This window comes from Notamacropus eugenii, chromosome 1, assembly GCF_028372415.1.
Source record: "Notamacropus eugenii isolate mMacEug1 chromosome 1, mMacEug1.pri_v2, whole genome shotgun sequence".
NCBI lineage: Eukaryota > Metazoa > Chordata > Mammalia > Diprotodontia > Macropodidae > Notamacropus > Notamacropus eugenii.
In genome coordinates, this window is record NC_092872.1 from 394,676,846 (window position 1) to 394,694,021 (window position 17,176).

General features: G+C 36.0%; 1 pseudogene; it reads right to left on the minus strand.

The window, feature by feature from the left end:
* Window positions 1-1,736: 1,736 nt before the first annotated feature.
* LOC140517903 (large ribosomal subunit protein eL31-like) lies at window positions 1,737-12,476 on the minus strand (annotated as a pseudogene).
* Between the last annotated feature and the right edge of the window lie 4,700 nt (window positions 12,477-17,176).

The following is a 17,176-nucleotide window of genomic DNA, read 5'->3' on the forward strand; positions in this document are numbered from 1 at the left end:
GAATGGAATATATAGCCTTTCAGGTCTGTCCTGTTTTTGCCATTATTTTCACCAGCTCCAAACAATTTGACCATTTTTGTTTCAGAAAGCCTTAAAAAAAGTTAAAACCTATAGAAATATCTTTGTGAAAAGTGGTGTACAGTATTCTTGGAATTAACCAGTTTTAGAAAATGGAGGGGGCAGGTTAAGGATAGAGGGAGAATTGAAATATTTATTTCATTTCCTGTAAGGTAATTTAGATTTTATTCACCTTTGAATCAATCAATCAGCAGTCATTAAGCTGGTTCTATGGTCCAAGCACTAAGGCAGAACTACAGAAACAAAAAAGAAATAATCCCTTCCCTTGAAAACCTATTCTACTGAGGGAGGCTATGTACAAATGAAGAATGTTCTTATTCCTTTTAATATCTGTACAATGGCCTAGCATAATAGGGATGTGGCCCATCTGCTTTGAAGACTTGCCTAACATAATTTCTTCAAATGAAGAGGGTTTTTAGAGTTTCCTCATATTGCTTTTTAAATATATTTTTAATATTCTGAACTTAAACATTACAAAAGCATTTCCATATATAACGCAGAACACCAAAATGAGATTGTGTCTTAAACCCTCATTTCGTACAATTTGATTTTTTTACCTCATTGGCACAACAGTATATAATAAATGCCACGTATTACTTTCAGAAGTGTTCTACTTGTCTCTCCTCTTTGAAATTCATCCTGTTCTTTTCTGCTCATTTAAAAAAAGTTAAATCACTGTCTTTCTGTTGTTGCTTTTGGTATCGCTCCTATCAACCCCTTCCTCTCCCCTATTCTCTATTTTAGAAAAGAAAAAAAAAACCTTTAACAAATCTAACAAATTCCCACAATGTCCATATGCAAATGTGTTTGTTTCTGCATCGATCACTTCTGTCTCAGGAAGTGGGTAATATGTATGACCATAGGTTCTAAAGATATGGTTAGACATTGCACTGATCAAAGTATTTAATTCTTTTGAAGTTCTTTTTTCTTTAAAATTTGTTGTCCTTGTATGATTTATTTTTCTTGGAACTGCTCAATAAACTGCATAAGCTCATGCTATTCAGACTTCTCTGAAAATGGCTATTTTGTGATAATGGAGAAACAATATTCCATTATACTCATCACCTTTGTTTGGTCAATTCCCATCTGATGACCATAACGCTGATTCTAGGTTTGGGTTTTTCCCCCCTTCCTTGTTTATCCCTTTCACATTCAGGACGTTTGTTTTACTTGTTACACCTATTCTATTACTGGAATTTTTCTTCATTTTAACCTACCCTCTTCCACATAACCACTTGTTTCCTTGTTGCTTGTGATGTATGTCTATATCAAAATGTGTGTGTGCGTGTGTGTGTGTGTGTGTGTGTGTGTGTGTGTGTTCAACACTGGTGGGCATTTTCTTTGACTCTCCTTTTTTTGTTCTAGATTCCCTAAAATTTAAGACTCAGGACATAGAGACTTCTGGATGCCCCGTGGTATTTTAGGATACAGTACTCAGAATCATCGAGCTCTCAGTCAGATGGGTTGTCCTAGTTTGACTATGGGTCTTTTTCACTCCTCAAGGCTTCTAAGGTTTCTAACTTTGGGATTTTTATATATACTGGGACTCTCTCTCTCTCTCTCTCTCTCTCTCTCTCTCTCTCTCTCTCTCTCTCTCTCTCTCTCTCCTTCCTTCCTTCTCTTTCTTTCTTTATAATTTTATTTAAACCAAGTTCAATTTAGTTTTCATCCACATTGACTGTCTGTAAGCTTTTGAATGTGGTGACAGGCACATAATTAACTGAAGTATACATCTTTGGAAAATCTTCATCCTTATTGCATTTTCTGCACAAACATACTCGAACTTGGTATGGGACAGTCCTTATTCCTTTGTCCCAAACAGTTTTGTTGAGCATGGTGTCAGGGAGTACATGTTTCCATTTCTTTCATGGCAAATCTGCGGATTTCCTTTAGAGCCTGAGGAAGTTGCTTTTTAAAGCCTACTCCATGAATTCTCTTGTGAATGTTGATTGCGTGCTCTCTGGTTACTACCTCACTGATGACAGAATATCTCTTCTTTTTCTTTCCACCTTTCTTTGCAGGAACAATACTGCCAGGGACTAAGTTGAAAAGGAATTTGTGGGAGAACCTAATTTATTCTGGAGCTTTCTATCTTCCTTAAATTTTTCTCAGAGACAACTACGTTCTTGATGTCTCTGGGCACAGAGCCTTGAAAGCTACACTGATCAGTTTGGTGGCTGAACTTATTTAATTGTACTAGAATTAACTTTGCTGGCAGCCCCATTTTCCTTTTGCCTAGAAGCCTTTGACTGATTCTCTCTCTCTCTCTCTCTCTCTCTCTCTCTCTCTCTCTCTCTCTCTCTCTCTCTCTGTCTATCGCTTTATTCGCTCATGCATTCATTTAGTCATGTATTTATTTTTTTGGTGCAGCTCTGGGGTAATGTAAGTCATTCACTATATTTTCTTATTGGATTCCTTGATCATTATTCAATCTAATGAAAACTTACAGATTTTGCTCTATTAGGTGCTTGTGGAGAGGATAAGAAAGGACGGGATAGATCATCAGTCCCTTAGGCTGTGGTCCCTGACCCTGACTGGGCTTTATTTATATGACTGAGAAAAGTATCTTAGGCAATATAATGTGAGGTTCAAGTGTGAAATTTCTCTTTAACTCATATCCTTACTAGACCAACAAGGCAACTAATCTCACAGTTTGTCTTATTAAAAAGTTGGAAAAAGTATAAAAATACATTAATAAATGTAACCCCCAAAGTCCCATATCATAAATGTGATATAATGGCTGCAAATATTTCACCAGATATATCTCAATAAATTCATATTCAAATACTCAATTCTTTTCTCTAAACAAGGCAATTTTATAGTTATGTTTCCTCAGTATATCTGCTCTATCAGGGGAGCCCAACTGACTGAGAGCTCTTACATCCTAATCACTCTTTCCTAAAATGCCATGGGGGTGTCCAGAAGTTCTTGTGTCTGAACCTCAAAGATCCAGGGAAACTAACCTCAAGAGGAAATAATCAGCACTGTTCTGCCCCCTCTTTTGTAATTTGGCAAAGTTTTATAATTGATTCCATATGCATGCCACAAAGATGTTCTTTCCAAATCATCTCCTCTTCCATATTTCCTTACTTCTCTTGAAAGTACCACTCACTTTTCCAATGTTCCAGATTTACACCTTGAGAATTCTCTTCATTGCCCTTTTATTCCTTACCCTACATATCCATTCAGTGGCAATTTCAACCTTCAGAATATATCTCCCTTCTGACCATCGTTCTCAACTCTCAAAGTCACCACCCTAGTTGAAGCCCTCATCACTACCTACATTATTGCTATGGTCTCCTAGTTAGTCTTCCTGCCTCAAGTCCCTCCAGGCTCTAATTCAGCTTCCATGGTGCTGCCAAAATGATTTTCCTTAAGGATAGCTCTGACCATGTGACTCTCTTACTCCATTAATTCCGTTGCCTCCCTCATTGACCTTAGGATCATTTTTAAACTCATGTGTTTAACTTTTAATGTCCTTCACAACATTTGCTTTACCTGTCCTTCCAGCATTGTTACACATTGCTTCCCTGTCACATATTTAATCAATTATCCAGCCAAAATGATCTGCTCCCCATTTCTTTCACATGATTCTCCATCTCCTACTTCTGTGCTTTTACGCTGGCTGTCTGCCATGTCTGGAATGCTCTCCACTTTGTCTGGAATGCTCTCTGCTTTCAGCTCTGCCTCTTAGAATCCTTGTTTTTCTTCAAGACATACCTCAAGCTTGACTTTCTACATGAAGCCTTTCCTGACCTTCACAACTGCTAGTGCCTTTCCTTTCAAAGTATCTTGTATTTAGCTAGTTTGTATTCATTAATATTTATTTATATGTATTTTGTATATAATTTCAAACATATTTTTGTCTCCCCTTTATAATATAATTCTTTCTGGAGAGGCTTGTCTTCTTTCTTTGTATTTGCATCCACAATACATAACACAGTACCTGCCACATAGTAAGCCTAAATACATGTTTGTTGATAGATTATATATATATATATATTCAGTTGGATGCATATTTTAGCAATTTCTACCATATTGAAAAAGATTCAGGTATGATCCCAGAAGGAGATTATGTCTCTCTGTCTTTCTAATTTCTCTGTGTCTCTGTCTCTGTCTTTCTCTTTGTCTCTCAATGTATGTCTGCCTGCCTGCCTGTCTATCTCTTCTGTCTCTCTGTCTGTCTGTCTTTCTCTTTCCCTCTCTCTCCCTCTCTCTCTCTCTCCCTCTCTCTCTCTCTCTCTATCTCTTTCTCTCTCTCTCTCCCTCTCTTTCTCTCTCTCTCTCCCTCTCTCTCCCTCTCTCTCTCTTTCTCTCTCCCCCCCCTCTCTCTCTGTCTCTCTCTCTCTGTCTCTGTCTCTCTGTCTCTGTCTCTGTCTCTGTCTCTGTCTCTCTCTCTCTCTCTCTCACACACACACACACACACACACACACACACACACACACACACAGTCCAACTACTTTTTGAGGACTAACCTAATTGGGGATGGAGAATCTTATTTCCAATAACCCAATAGCCTGGTCACTCAGTGATGAGTTCTTTGACCATGAAGACACAGGAAATTAAAAAAAAAGCAAAAAAAACAAACCAACAACATTTAAATGTATTAAAACTCAGAAATGCAGACAGGGGATATATTTAGTATACCTATATTGTATACATTATTATATACATTATTATACATACTCTTTTTAAAGGATGATGACTTTTGAGTTATCTTATACAGACTAGGAAATTGCATTAAAAATCAGAGTAAACTATTGCTAATGTCCTGATACAGTCAAGTAGACCCTAGATATGCAATTCAGAAATTCTATTGGCAAGCATCATCTTTTCTTAAAAAAACTACTGTACCAAGAATATTCTATGTGTTTTGGGTAGCTGCATCTCAAAAAAGATATATCAGTGTTCAAAGTATAGAGAAAGGTGACTAGTTTTATGGATGAGGTAGAGAATGTGGGTTGGAATAGAGTCCAATTATGTAGACACATCTAAATATTAGTATTCTTTTCTGGAAAAAAATTGAAATGGATATTTTTGAGTTCTATAACATTATAAAGGATATGGAGAAGGTAAATATGTAGTTATTCATTAAATTCTGTTATACTAGAACTAGATTCACCCTTTGAAGTCAGAAAAGAAGTAAAATTTAGAAAACATAAAAGGAAGCTCCAGTAGATAACTGCACCCAGTAGGTAACAAATCCATGAAACTCATTACTCCAAGAGGCACAGGCTGAAAATATAAGTAGCTTCAAAAAGATTTCACAAATTCATGGATGACAGTGAAATATGTGAATAAGGGAAACAAGAAAGGGTTTTATTTTAATTGCACAGGGGAGAGGCTATACCTAAATTTTGAAGTTGATATAAGAGAATTCACCCAAGTCTATCTACACAATACATCCTTTGTAGTCACCGTCACTGAACTAGACAGGAAGAATTCAAATTCCACCTGGGGTGTGTGTGTGTGTGTGTGTGTGTGTGTGTGTGTGTGTGTGTGTGTGTGTGTGTGTGTGCGCACACGCACGTGCATGTGTGTTTATATGTTTATATGTGTATGTTATATATGTTTGTGTGTGTTGTGTATGTGTATGAGAGATTGAGATGCAGAGAGAGAGAGACACTGAAACAGAGACAGACTGAGAGAGGAGAGGGGAGGGGAGAGGAAAAGGAAGACAGGCAGGAAGAGTAAGTTATGGAGAGAGACAAACAGAGCACATTTACCATGTAATGTTAAGGCTAATGCTTCACCTCCTGTTGGTCCATGACCTTGATTGCTGAGGCTCTCAAGGTTGTAAGTTCAGAAATAGATATATTTGAATATATATATTGACATTGTATTTTATTCAAAATTATATTAGCTTTTTTCACTCCTACATTTTAATTTGAATTTCCTTATTACTTTTTAAGTAGCTTGTCATGGATTATTGAGTATTTACTGTATGTTTATACTGTAATTCTCTGAAATGGCATACAGTAATTGCTGTAGCTACCACATCAGATGTTTAATTACTATAAATGTATGTAAAGAAGTAATTAAAATGTGTAAAAAAATAAACTCTCCCCATCTTTATATTCAAGAATAAATACAGAATGTTTGGTCATTTTATTTAATCCAGAATTGCAATTCCATTACAATAGGGCACTCCCAGTTAGGAAGTTCTCTTTATCAGGGCAGATTATAAATTGTTCTGTAGCCTACTTGCTCAGAGGGTTGTCTGGGTCAGATTTAACAGTAAATATTTTTCATAGGCAGGCCTTAAACGCAAGGTTTTCTGACTCTACAGACAGCTTTCCATCCACTTCCATCTAGAAGTGTTAAACTCATAACCAGAGAAACTCAAGAGTACTTCTGAACCAGATTAAAATGTAGTTGGGAAATCTCTCACAAAAATAAATAAAAGATACACTATAATACATATAAGATTACTTTATGGTTTTTCTAAGTTAATATGTGAGAAATCTAGGCTATGGATAGAGCACTGGGTCTCAAGAACTGAGTTCAATTCTGGCCTCGGGTTCTTGCTAGCTGTGTGACCCTAGGCAAGTCATTTTACCTCTGTTTACCTAGAAGGCAGCTGAGTGGCTTGGTAGAAAGTGGTGGGCCTGGAGTCAGGAAGACTTAAGTTCAAATCTGGCTTCAGACAATTACCAATTATATGACCCTTGTCAATTCACTTAAACTTTATTTGCCTTAATCCATTGGAGAAGGAAATGACAATCCACTCCAATATCTTTGGCAAGAAAACCTCATGGATAGCATTGATGTGCTATATCCATGAGGTCATGAAGAGTTGGAATGACTGAAAAACAAAGTGATATGCAGCCTCCAGACGTCCATTTCTATTTAAGCCTGACACCTTAAGGTGTCAGTAAGAGACACCTTAAGGCAATAAGAGCATACTCCCTCTTCAGTTCTAATTTTCTGAATTTTACAAAACACATACACAAATGCACATTACACAGGGCTAAAAGATGCTTCAGAGATATGCTCTAGACCTCAGACATATGTTCCAGCTAAAGGCAGGCTAGAGAGGGCAGAACCAAGATGATCAGAAGAGACTGGAATGAAGCTTAAACTTCCCCTATTGAGAAATGTTTTCTCTCTGCCATTCCACAACAAAAGAAAGATTCCTGAGATAGTCTGTGAAGAGTTGTTCTGTTGGAATTTCTGGCACCGTTTAAAATCTGAAGGACAATGAAAATGGTACAAGATACTTTGTACTCAGTTTTCAGTCATTTTGCCATCATGTAGTTTGGAGAAAGATTTACAAACCACTCAGCATTCAAACTTTTGTGGGTTTATTGTAACGCATGTGAGGTATTAAAAAAAAAAAAAAAAACAGACTGACAGAAGCCCCATTCTACAAACCCAAAGCAAAAGTATCAGGCACAAGTCTATTTTAACATCAAAAAACAACAGCAATGTATGAGTTGGGAAAAACCCAAAAGACTTCAAATGGAGTTTTTTTTCTATAAAAATCACAGTAGGAAGGACTTAAAGCAAGATCAGAAATTAAAGGGCATATTATTTCTCTCATCCTTACAAGGGAAGGTGAACACAGAGGGGGCATTTTCTACCACTGAGATAATAATAAAGACAGACACAAAGAACCTGATGTAATCTTGCTGCTGTAAAGTTTAAGTCGATTCAATCTTTCTCTGACCTTTTGAGTTGCCAATTGAAAATTCATACACACACAGATGGCCCTCAGCAGAAAGGCAGCTGGTTGTGAGCTTTGGATGACCTGTGGTCACCCCTTGGTCAAGAAGAGGGAAATAAAAGGACAAGGTCTGGGCTCTGCTTCTCAAAACTGGGCCCTTCTACTGCTGTGCGTATGTCCAGAGCATGTTCATTCCAATCACTAGGGTCATAGTGGCTTCATCATAGCCTTTGGCCATAAAGAGACATATGCACCCATTGGCCTTGATATGAAGACTATTGATAGATGGTCTCTTCCAGAAATAAGAAACCTGAAAACTACAGTGAGGAGCCTTAGCTTTTTGTGTCTACATCAGAGAACAATTATCCCAAAGGGTCCTGGAATTTGGTAGGAAATTATTCACAATTAAACCAAAACTGAGGAGTAAGAAACTCACATACACACAAAAAAAAGACAATGAATGCTTCTAGAAGTTCACTATGAAGAAAGGTTTTGATTTTCCCAGGAAAGTTCCCACTACAAGGAGACACAATTAGTGACTTGTTCAGTTAGTTACAGCAATATGCTAATGGTGTCAAGGCTACAGGTTTGATGACTGTGCATAGAAAAATAAAAACACATATGTGTGTTTATATGTAATATACACATATTTGCATGTATATGTCTGCATGTATATGTATGTATATATGTACACTCACTTCAATTTATAGTTGCAGATTATACTTTTATGACCCTATCATAAATGTGGACCATAAGAGGGAACTAAGTGAGAATTATAAGGGAATCAGGATAAATATATGCTTACTAAAGGGGAAAAAAAAGAAAGAGAAAAGAGCGACCAAGTCATATCAAGGCCTTATCCTTCTGAAAATGAGCTACTAGTATTATTTTGTATGCAAAGGATAGAAATAAGGCCAGCTTTATCTTCCATATAATTTTGAAGCTTTAAACTCAAAGTTCTTATGTAGAAGTTTTTTGTTTTGCTTTTGTTTTTGCATTTTAGACAAGGGAAGCATGCTGTCTCTCTAGAGTTGTAACAGAAACCATCTCTCAGTGACCTCAGTAATAAGGATAGGAAAAGGCTAAGACACCAAGTGAGGATGGGGAGGGGAAGTGGAGATTCAGGATATTGTCTGCCACTGAGGAAGCTGCTGTAAGGGGAGAGGGAAATTCACGCCCATGTGCCAGATGGTATCTTCTGTTGTTTCTATGTGCAAATTTTGACAGTACCTTCTAAATTTGGCCTCCTAGGGAAAAACCAAAGTTGCACTGTTTTGATTTTGGTCCTGTCTCCTCTCATTAAAAAAAAAAAAAATTCTCTCTCCCGAGACTACTCTAGGGTTCAAAACTTCTTCAATACCAGTTTTTTCAGTTATATTTTTATGTTTAAGTTATGTAAATAGGTAGAGTAAGGAGACTGGACGTTATTGTGGAAAGAACATTGACTCAGGAGTTGGACAACACGGGTTCAAATACCAACTCTGATAAGTAACACTTGTGTGGCCATTGGCAAATCACTTACCCTGACTGGGCCTCCTGTTCTTTATCTGTAAAATGAACAGGAACACTAGATGGCCCCTGAGATTTCCTTTCTCTTCTAAATCTTTTATGATCTTACAATTAAGCACTTCACACTTCAGAAGGTATCATTTCAAGTTGATTGTCACCTGAGGGCCTTGAAACTGAAAGGTACCAGAGGTGGAAGAATAGGTTGTTGCATAAGATACTCTAGCCACATGGGGTGCCATGACAGTTGTGGGCACCAAGGGCCTTGAGAAAAGAGCTGCCATGAAGGAGAAAAGGGATGCTGTAGATGAAGATAGGAAAATGATTTTGTAACTCTGCCTAGGGCCAGGTCTGGATAGTACAAGTACTGGCCAATATAACCTAATTCTCTGCTGTTTTTCAACTGAACAGTAACAGCTTCTTGATCTTGGCTAGAATTCTGGCCAGATACATAGGGGAAAAAAAAAAAAGTATGGTCACGACCCCAGCAGGAGGAATGCATTTAACTTAACTATGCCTGCATTATGAATGGCACTGAGCCACATTCTGGCAATTAGAGCTCATCAATCAGCCTGCCACCTTCCCACTGCAGTCTTACCATACTACATTTAACCTCTTGTGAAAGTCTGATCTCTGGGACTGGACAGAATATCCTTTTCCCTGACTTGGAGTTTAAAAACTGAGTAGCGTTAGGAGCAAGCAGACCATTCTTGCTGTGTGTCTGTGTGTATGTGTGTCTGTGTATCTGTGTGTGTGTTTATCACATTTGGAAACCATGTAAATAAATCCAATCTGTAAAAGGAACAGCCAAAGCCCAAAGCACCTGGTGTTTTTTAATGAAATTCAAAATAAAACAAAACAAAAAAAAATGAAAGCATGTTGGCAAGGGCAAAGAAAAGAATGACCAGTGCTAGAATAGAGGAATCATGAAGGGGACAGGCCTTCCTGCACCCTGACCTTGTTAACCTGGGCAATGATTTTGTAAAGTAGCAAGGACACATTTGAGCAAAATTCACATGAACGGTAGAAGGGAGGTGATTTTTTTTTATTTCAATTTATTTCACATTGCTTTGCATCATGTGCATGTTTCATGACCATCTAACTTTTATTTTCTGTCAACAAAGTCAATTTATATGATGCGTGTCAAAACAGTAAAATAAGTGAATGTTGTCCTTTAAGTTCCCAGGTTAATCTTTCTTTTCTGGTATTCATTAAGCTGGGTGATAGTCATTATTTGATATGCTGATAGTTTGTCCTCATCTGACCTCACTGGGAATTTTGTCTTCAGTTCTGAACACCATAATTTAAGAAGATGTGGATAAGCTGGAAAATGTTTAGAAGAAGATAACTTGGATGGTAACGAACCTTGAGTTCATACTGAGTATCATTTGAAACTTAAAGAACAGAATACTCAAGGAGAGGCATAATAGATGTGTTCAAGTATTTTAAGGGCATTCACATAGAAAGAGGCAGACTTATGCTCTTTGTTCCCAGAGTATAACCAGTGAAATACGCAATTACATGAACATTTAGGTTCATGTCAAGAAAAGTTTTAAAAGAATTTGATCTCTTTGAATACTGCCTCAAGAAGAAGCAATGTCCCTCTCTTTGGGAGTCTTCAAGTAGAGGCAGGATGATCACTAGTCAGCTATATAATAATGAGAATTACTTTTGTCTATGAGTTGGATTAAATGGCTGTTGATGTACCTTCCAGCTCTCAAATTTTGTTATTGCACATATCAAACCTCCAACTGACAGACGAGAAGACCCTGACAGAAGTGACTGAAATAGCTAGTTAGTGGCAAAATTGGGCTTAAAACCTAAATGTCAACTACAAGTTCAGTTCAGTTCTTTTCATTCCTTTCCCTTCCCCTCATTCCTATTTATCTGCTTAGTTTCACGAGTATTATAGTGAGTTTACAGATGACAAAACTGAGAACCAATATGGATGACTTGCCTATGGTCATATAATGAGTACCAGAAGTCATATTTAAACTCAGGTCTTCCTAAAACCAAATATACTATAAAAGCCAATATGTCCTATGTCCTATGAATAAGAAAGGGTTATTGTTGCAGATGTACATATAATTGCTATTGGAATGTCCTTTCTATTTCTATTTATAGAATGTTATTTAGAGTCAAAAAGTCATAGCAATATGGGAGAGATTTGGGTCCTATAGCTTTCAAATCTTTTATTCTTCCCATAGTTTCATTCATTCAGGAAATATTTGTTGAATAATAACAATATTTGCATGGATTTTTATATAGTTATCTCCTATGATCCTCACTATAACCCTCTAAGGTAGGCACTATAATTACTTCCAGTTTGCAGAGAAGGAAGCTGAGACTGTGAGATATAAAGTAGATTAAATGACTTGCCTAGATCATAGAGTAAGTAGAAAATGTCTTAGGCAAAATATAAACAGAGGTTTTCCTCACTCTAAATTCAACACTGTAATCACAGTGCTACTTAGCTAGCTAGATATAGATATATGTTTGAATGCATGTAATGAATGAACACATATGTACATACACACATAGATACAAAAAACTTCATGTCACTCAATGCCAAAATAAATGTTACAGTTAAAATATTCTATATGGGGAAGGACTCATTATAACACTTTTTCCAGAGGAATAAGTAAAGATTTTCAGCTGGAGAGTGATCTTGACTTGAAATTCAGTTAAGAGGAAAGTAGAGAAGAGGTAGAACATTTCATGAGGCTGAACAGAAAATAACCAAATCATGTGAACAATGTATGGAACAAGGTATGGTCAGATACCAGTAACCAGGGATCAATCTTATTGTAGTAGTTACTTTATTTATGGGAGAATCTGGACAAAGTCTAGTCTGAGTTCCATTTTATAGACATTAAGGGTGATTAAGAAGTCTAAATACAGTACAGATATAAGCAAGGAATTAGAAGAGGTAGAATGAGAAGGAAAAAAAGAACTAGAACATTTTTCAAAGGAATAATTAAGAAAGTGTTTCAATAATCTCTATATAAAGTAATAAGGATCTAGATAAGGGTTGTTTCACTGGTACTGGAAAGGAATGAATGGATTTGAAATGAACAAAAAGAAATGACAGTTCTTGGTGAAGGGAGCTGAGCAGAGAGTACAACCATGCTATAAATTAGAAGCTAAAAGTTCTGCTGTTAAAATACGGTAACCAAGGGTCAAAGCTTCCACTTCTAAAATCGTCTTCATCATCATAATCACCATCGTAGCTTATATTTATGTCCTGCTTTAAGATTTCCCAAAGTGACTTCTTCACAATAACCTTGTGAGATGAGTAATAAAAGTATTATTGTCTACATTTTAGCAGACGGGAAAAATGGTGATCAGAGAGATATAGTGATTGCCCAGGATTATATAGCTAATTAGCTGAGATTCAAATCTCAATTTCTAGACTCCATTGTCCTTTCAAAACTACTGAACATTGACCTTTAGCTAGGTTAAGCTTGGTATGATGGTAAGGCATTAAAATGAAAAGAGAGACGTAGAAGTAAGTCTCAGGAGATGGATATGGAGTTGGGAATTAACTGCATACACGTAGGAACTCTGTGGACAAGGTTGAAGAAACAGCAAGGATGGGTTGCTGAAACTTGGGAAATGCCTGCATTTATGGGATTGGAGGAGACAGAAAGCTACTTAGAAAACATAGTCAGAAAGGTAGGAGGAAAATTTAGTCACTGGGTATGTCTTTTGTTTGTTTGCTTGTTTTGTTTTTTTTTTTCCAAAAAATTTATGAATTTATTTGTTTTCTGTTTTCAACATTCACTTCCATAAGTTTTAAATTTTCTTCCCTTCTCTTCCCCATCCCTCCCCAACACAGCATGCAATCTTATATGGACTTTACACATACATTCCTGTTAAACGCATTTTCATAATACTCATGTTGCATAAAAAAAAATTATGGCAAATTGTAGAACCAGAAGAAAAATAAAAAAAAAATATAACATAATTAGAGAGAAAATAGTCTGCTTCATTCTGAATTATTTTTATAGTTTATATAAGGCATTTTGCATAGAGTCTTTTGGAAATGTTTTAGGTCCTTGCATTGCTGAGATGGGCTAAATCTATCAAAAGCAGTCCTCCCACACTGTGGCTATTACTGTGTATAATGTTCTCTTGGTTCTACTCACTTCTCTCAGCATGTGGCTATTACTGTGTATAATGTTCTCTTGGTTCTACTCACTTCTCTCAGCATCAGTTCATTTAAGTCTTTCCAGGTTTTTCTAAAATCTGCCTGTTCATCATTTCTTATAGAACAATAGTATTCCATTACATTCACATACCACAACTTGTTCAGTCATTCCCCAAATGATGGGCATCCCTTTGATTTCCAGTTCTTGGCCTCCACAAAAAGAGCTGCTATAAATACTTTTGTGCATGTGCATCCTTTTCCCATTTTTATGATCTCTTTGAGATACAGCCCTAGAAGCTGTATTGCTGGGTCAAAGGGTATGCACATTTTTATAGCCTTTTGGGCATAGTTCCAAACTGCTCTTCAAAATGGTTGGATCATCTCACAGCTCCACCAACAATGAATTAGTGTTCCAACTCTCCCACATCTTCTCCAACATTTATCATTTTCCTGTTTTGTCATGTTATCCAATCTGATAGGTGTGATGTGATACTTCAGAATTGTTTTGAATTGCATCTCTCTAAACCATAGTGATTTGGAAAATTTTTCATATGACTATAGATACCTTAATTTCTTCCTCTGAAAACTGCCTGTTAATATCCTTTGACCATTTATCAATTGGGGAATGACTTGTATTCTTACAAATTTGACTCAGTTCTCTATATATTTTAGAAAGGAGGCCTTTATCACAGATACTACTTGTAAAAATTCATTCCTAGTCTTCTGCTTCCCTTCTAATCTTGCATTAGATTTGTTTGTGCCAAAACTTTTCAATTTAATGTAATGAAAATTATCCATTTTGCATTTCATAATGTTCTCTTTCTCTTTTTTGGTCATAAACTCCTCCATTCTCCATAAATCTTACAAATAAATTATTCATTACTTCCCTAATTTTTTTATAGTATCAGCCTTTATAACTGGGTATGTTTTTGAGATTAGTCTTGGACATGCATCAAATTCAATGGCCTAGCAGATAATTTTCAGCTCTGTGAATCTGTGCAACGTCTCTGACATTAAAAGAGGAAGAAGGGCAAGAGTCTACTCAAATGATTCATTGAAATAAAAAAGGATGAGAATTGATAACAAAAAAAACAAAAACAAAAACTGTTGGATTTGGTAATTAGGGGATTAGTGATCTATTGGAATGCAGTTTCAATGGAATGGAAAATCCAAAACCCAGAATGCAGATGGAGGAAGAAAGAATGAGTGATGAAAAATCAAAGTCCATATGGCATAATGAGAGACAACATGTGATATTACACATCGCATAATTGAAAAGAGAATAAGAAAGATCTGGGTTCAAATCCTACTAGCTGTGTGACAAGGGGTGAGTTAACCAACCTCTTTATGCCTTGGCTTCCTCATCAGGTAAATGAATAAATAAAGCATTTATTAAGTGCTTACTGTGTAGAAAACACTGATAGACCCAGTGATATTCAGAGAATATCTCCTGCTCTCAAGAAGCTCATTTTCCAATGAAGAGAATGCCAATAAGGGTTTATTCCAGCTCTAAATCTATGGTCTTGTGGCAATAACCAGATATATTAGAAATTTAGTTGTGGAAAAAAACAGAAATAGGATGGTAGCTGGAATATTAAACAAATTCGGGCACATGTTTAGTTTGGTTTTTCTCCCAGCATAGTGGAAGTCTGGGCATGTTTGAAGGTACCTGTGGAGCAGGAAAAAATGAAATGCTTTCTTGTTTAGTGCTTTAAAAATTTTGTAAGAGATTAAACTTTAATACTGGTATATATAAGTTGACGCATGATGTATTAATAAAAATACTTTTATATTTGTGTCCCATCTCACTAACTTCTTATGAAAGAGAGTACATGATGGTTAAAGAATTACTTAGCATTTTCTGAAGTTTGTATGGGGTAGATGTTTTATCACTTTCAACAGAAGAACCCTGCAGTATTTAAGCAGTCTTAGTTCATATGCTGTTAGCAAAGATTATTATGGATAATGCTATTCACACAGCACAAAGAGTACCACCCTAGAAGGTGTCCCCTTTAAAACATGGTGGGCATTAAATATTAAAACTAGTCATGTTCAACTAATTGTACTCCTTGAAACTCAGAGATATTAACAAAACTTTATAAAACAAATAAAATACAAAAAATTGCTCTTTGAACTTTATTGACAAAGGTGTTCTAGAAGATGATTTCTTTTTCAATATTACTATTTAGGGGTAACTTTAATTCTTCACAAGGAGCCATGGGTCTAGATTATTTTGTTTAATAGCAAAGGACTCTTTGAAAGGAATTGAGAAACATTACTGCATACATTACTACCATAACAACTTCTTGTGACAAGCAGTCATAACAAATCTATCCTACTACTGGTATTAAACTATGTCATTCCTCAGTGATATAATTATGCAAATTGTGAAATATAAAGAAAATACTTATACTATCTCAATTACTAAGTTAATCTTCTTGTAGTGAGTGAGACTACGAATGAGTGTTTGTTAAGAAAATCCACTTCAGGTGCCTCAGGAGGATAAGTGATGGGCACTGTGCATACCTCATATTTGTTTATTTCAGATTTGTGATTTCATCAGTGTAGACAGCTCCCGGTGTAAAAATTTCTTCATCTATGAATGGTAGCAACTCTTTTTGTCTGGGGATTGTGAGATGACACATTTAATAAATTCCTACTATGTGTCTAGATAAAATCTGGGGATATAAAATACAAATGAATTGTCCATCGTATACATCCAGTATGTGCCAAAGGCAGAACTTGAACTCAGTTCTTTCAAATTATATGCTGATTGTCTATTTAATATACCACTGCATCTCATGCTTACCTTTTTATCCAATATTTTTATCTCTCTAATTTAATCATATAAAAGGCAAGGCAAAGTAGATAGATATGGCTTCAGAGCCAGAAAAAAAATATATAGGTTCAATTTTTTCCTACTCAAGTCATTTACCTTCTTAGTGCTTTTTTTTGCAACTATCTTAGGACCTTAAGGTGTTAACCTGTGTTGGTAGAGAGGTCAACCTCATCTTGAAGTTCCAGTGAAATCATAGGTACTGTCCATATTTTTCCATAATTTAATCATCAAATCGTAAGTTCAGAAGAAATAGCAAGAGGTCACCATATAATTTCCTCCTGATTTAAGAAAGAAATGTTTTCAAAATATAGCAAACTGCATGGGTTTCAAGAAGTACATTCCACCATCTTCTCTTCTATTCCAGTGTCTAGTCCAAATGCCTCCTACTTTAATGGAAACCTATTTCCTGAAATGCTATCACAGCTACCATAAAATAGATTTCCTGAAATTTCCTGCCTCATTGACTAGATTGTACACTTAGAGGCTTCATCTCTCTGTTTGTATAAGACATTCCTGTGGAGAGATATTGCCAAGATGAAAATATAGTAAACATTGGAGGCTTATTTTTTCCCTGCTGAAACTCCAGAGGCAGCAATCTTATCTCTAAGACTCTAATGCAGGCAAATTAATCTGATTTACATGTCATCTAAATGAAGAGTGGATTCAGATAGCTCTGAATCATACTTAAATTAGAGTTTGCATTTTAGGCTGTTGTCTAAATGAAGACAGTTCATTATATACAAAGTAACTTAAAATATGTCTTGTATCTAACTTAAGAGCATCTAAATTTTAAAAATTGCTTTTTTAATTTTAATTTTAATTTTAAAAAAATGCTTTTTTAAACAAATGCTACAATGTTAATATAATCAGAAAGACAGCATGGTATAATGTACATAGAGAACTGGTCTAGAAGTTGGACAAACCTAAATTCAAGGC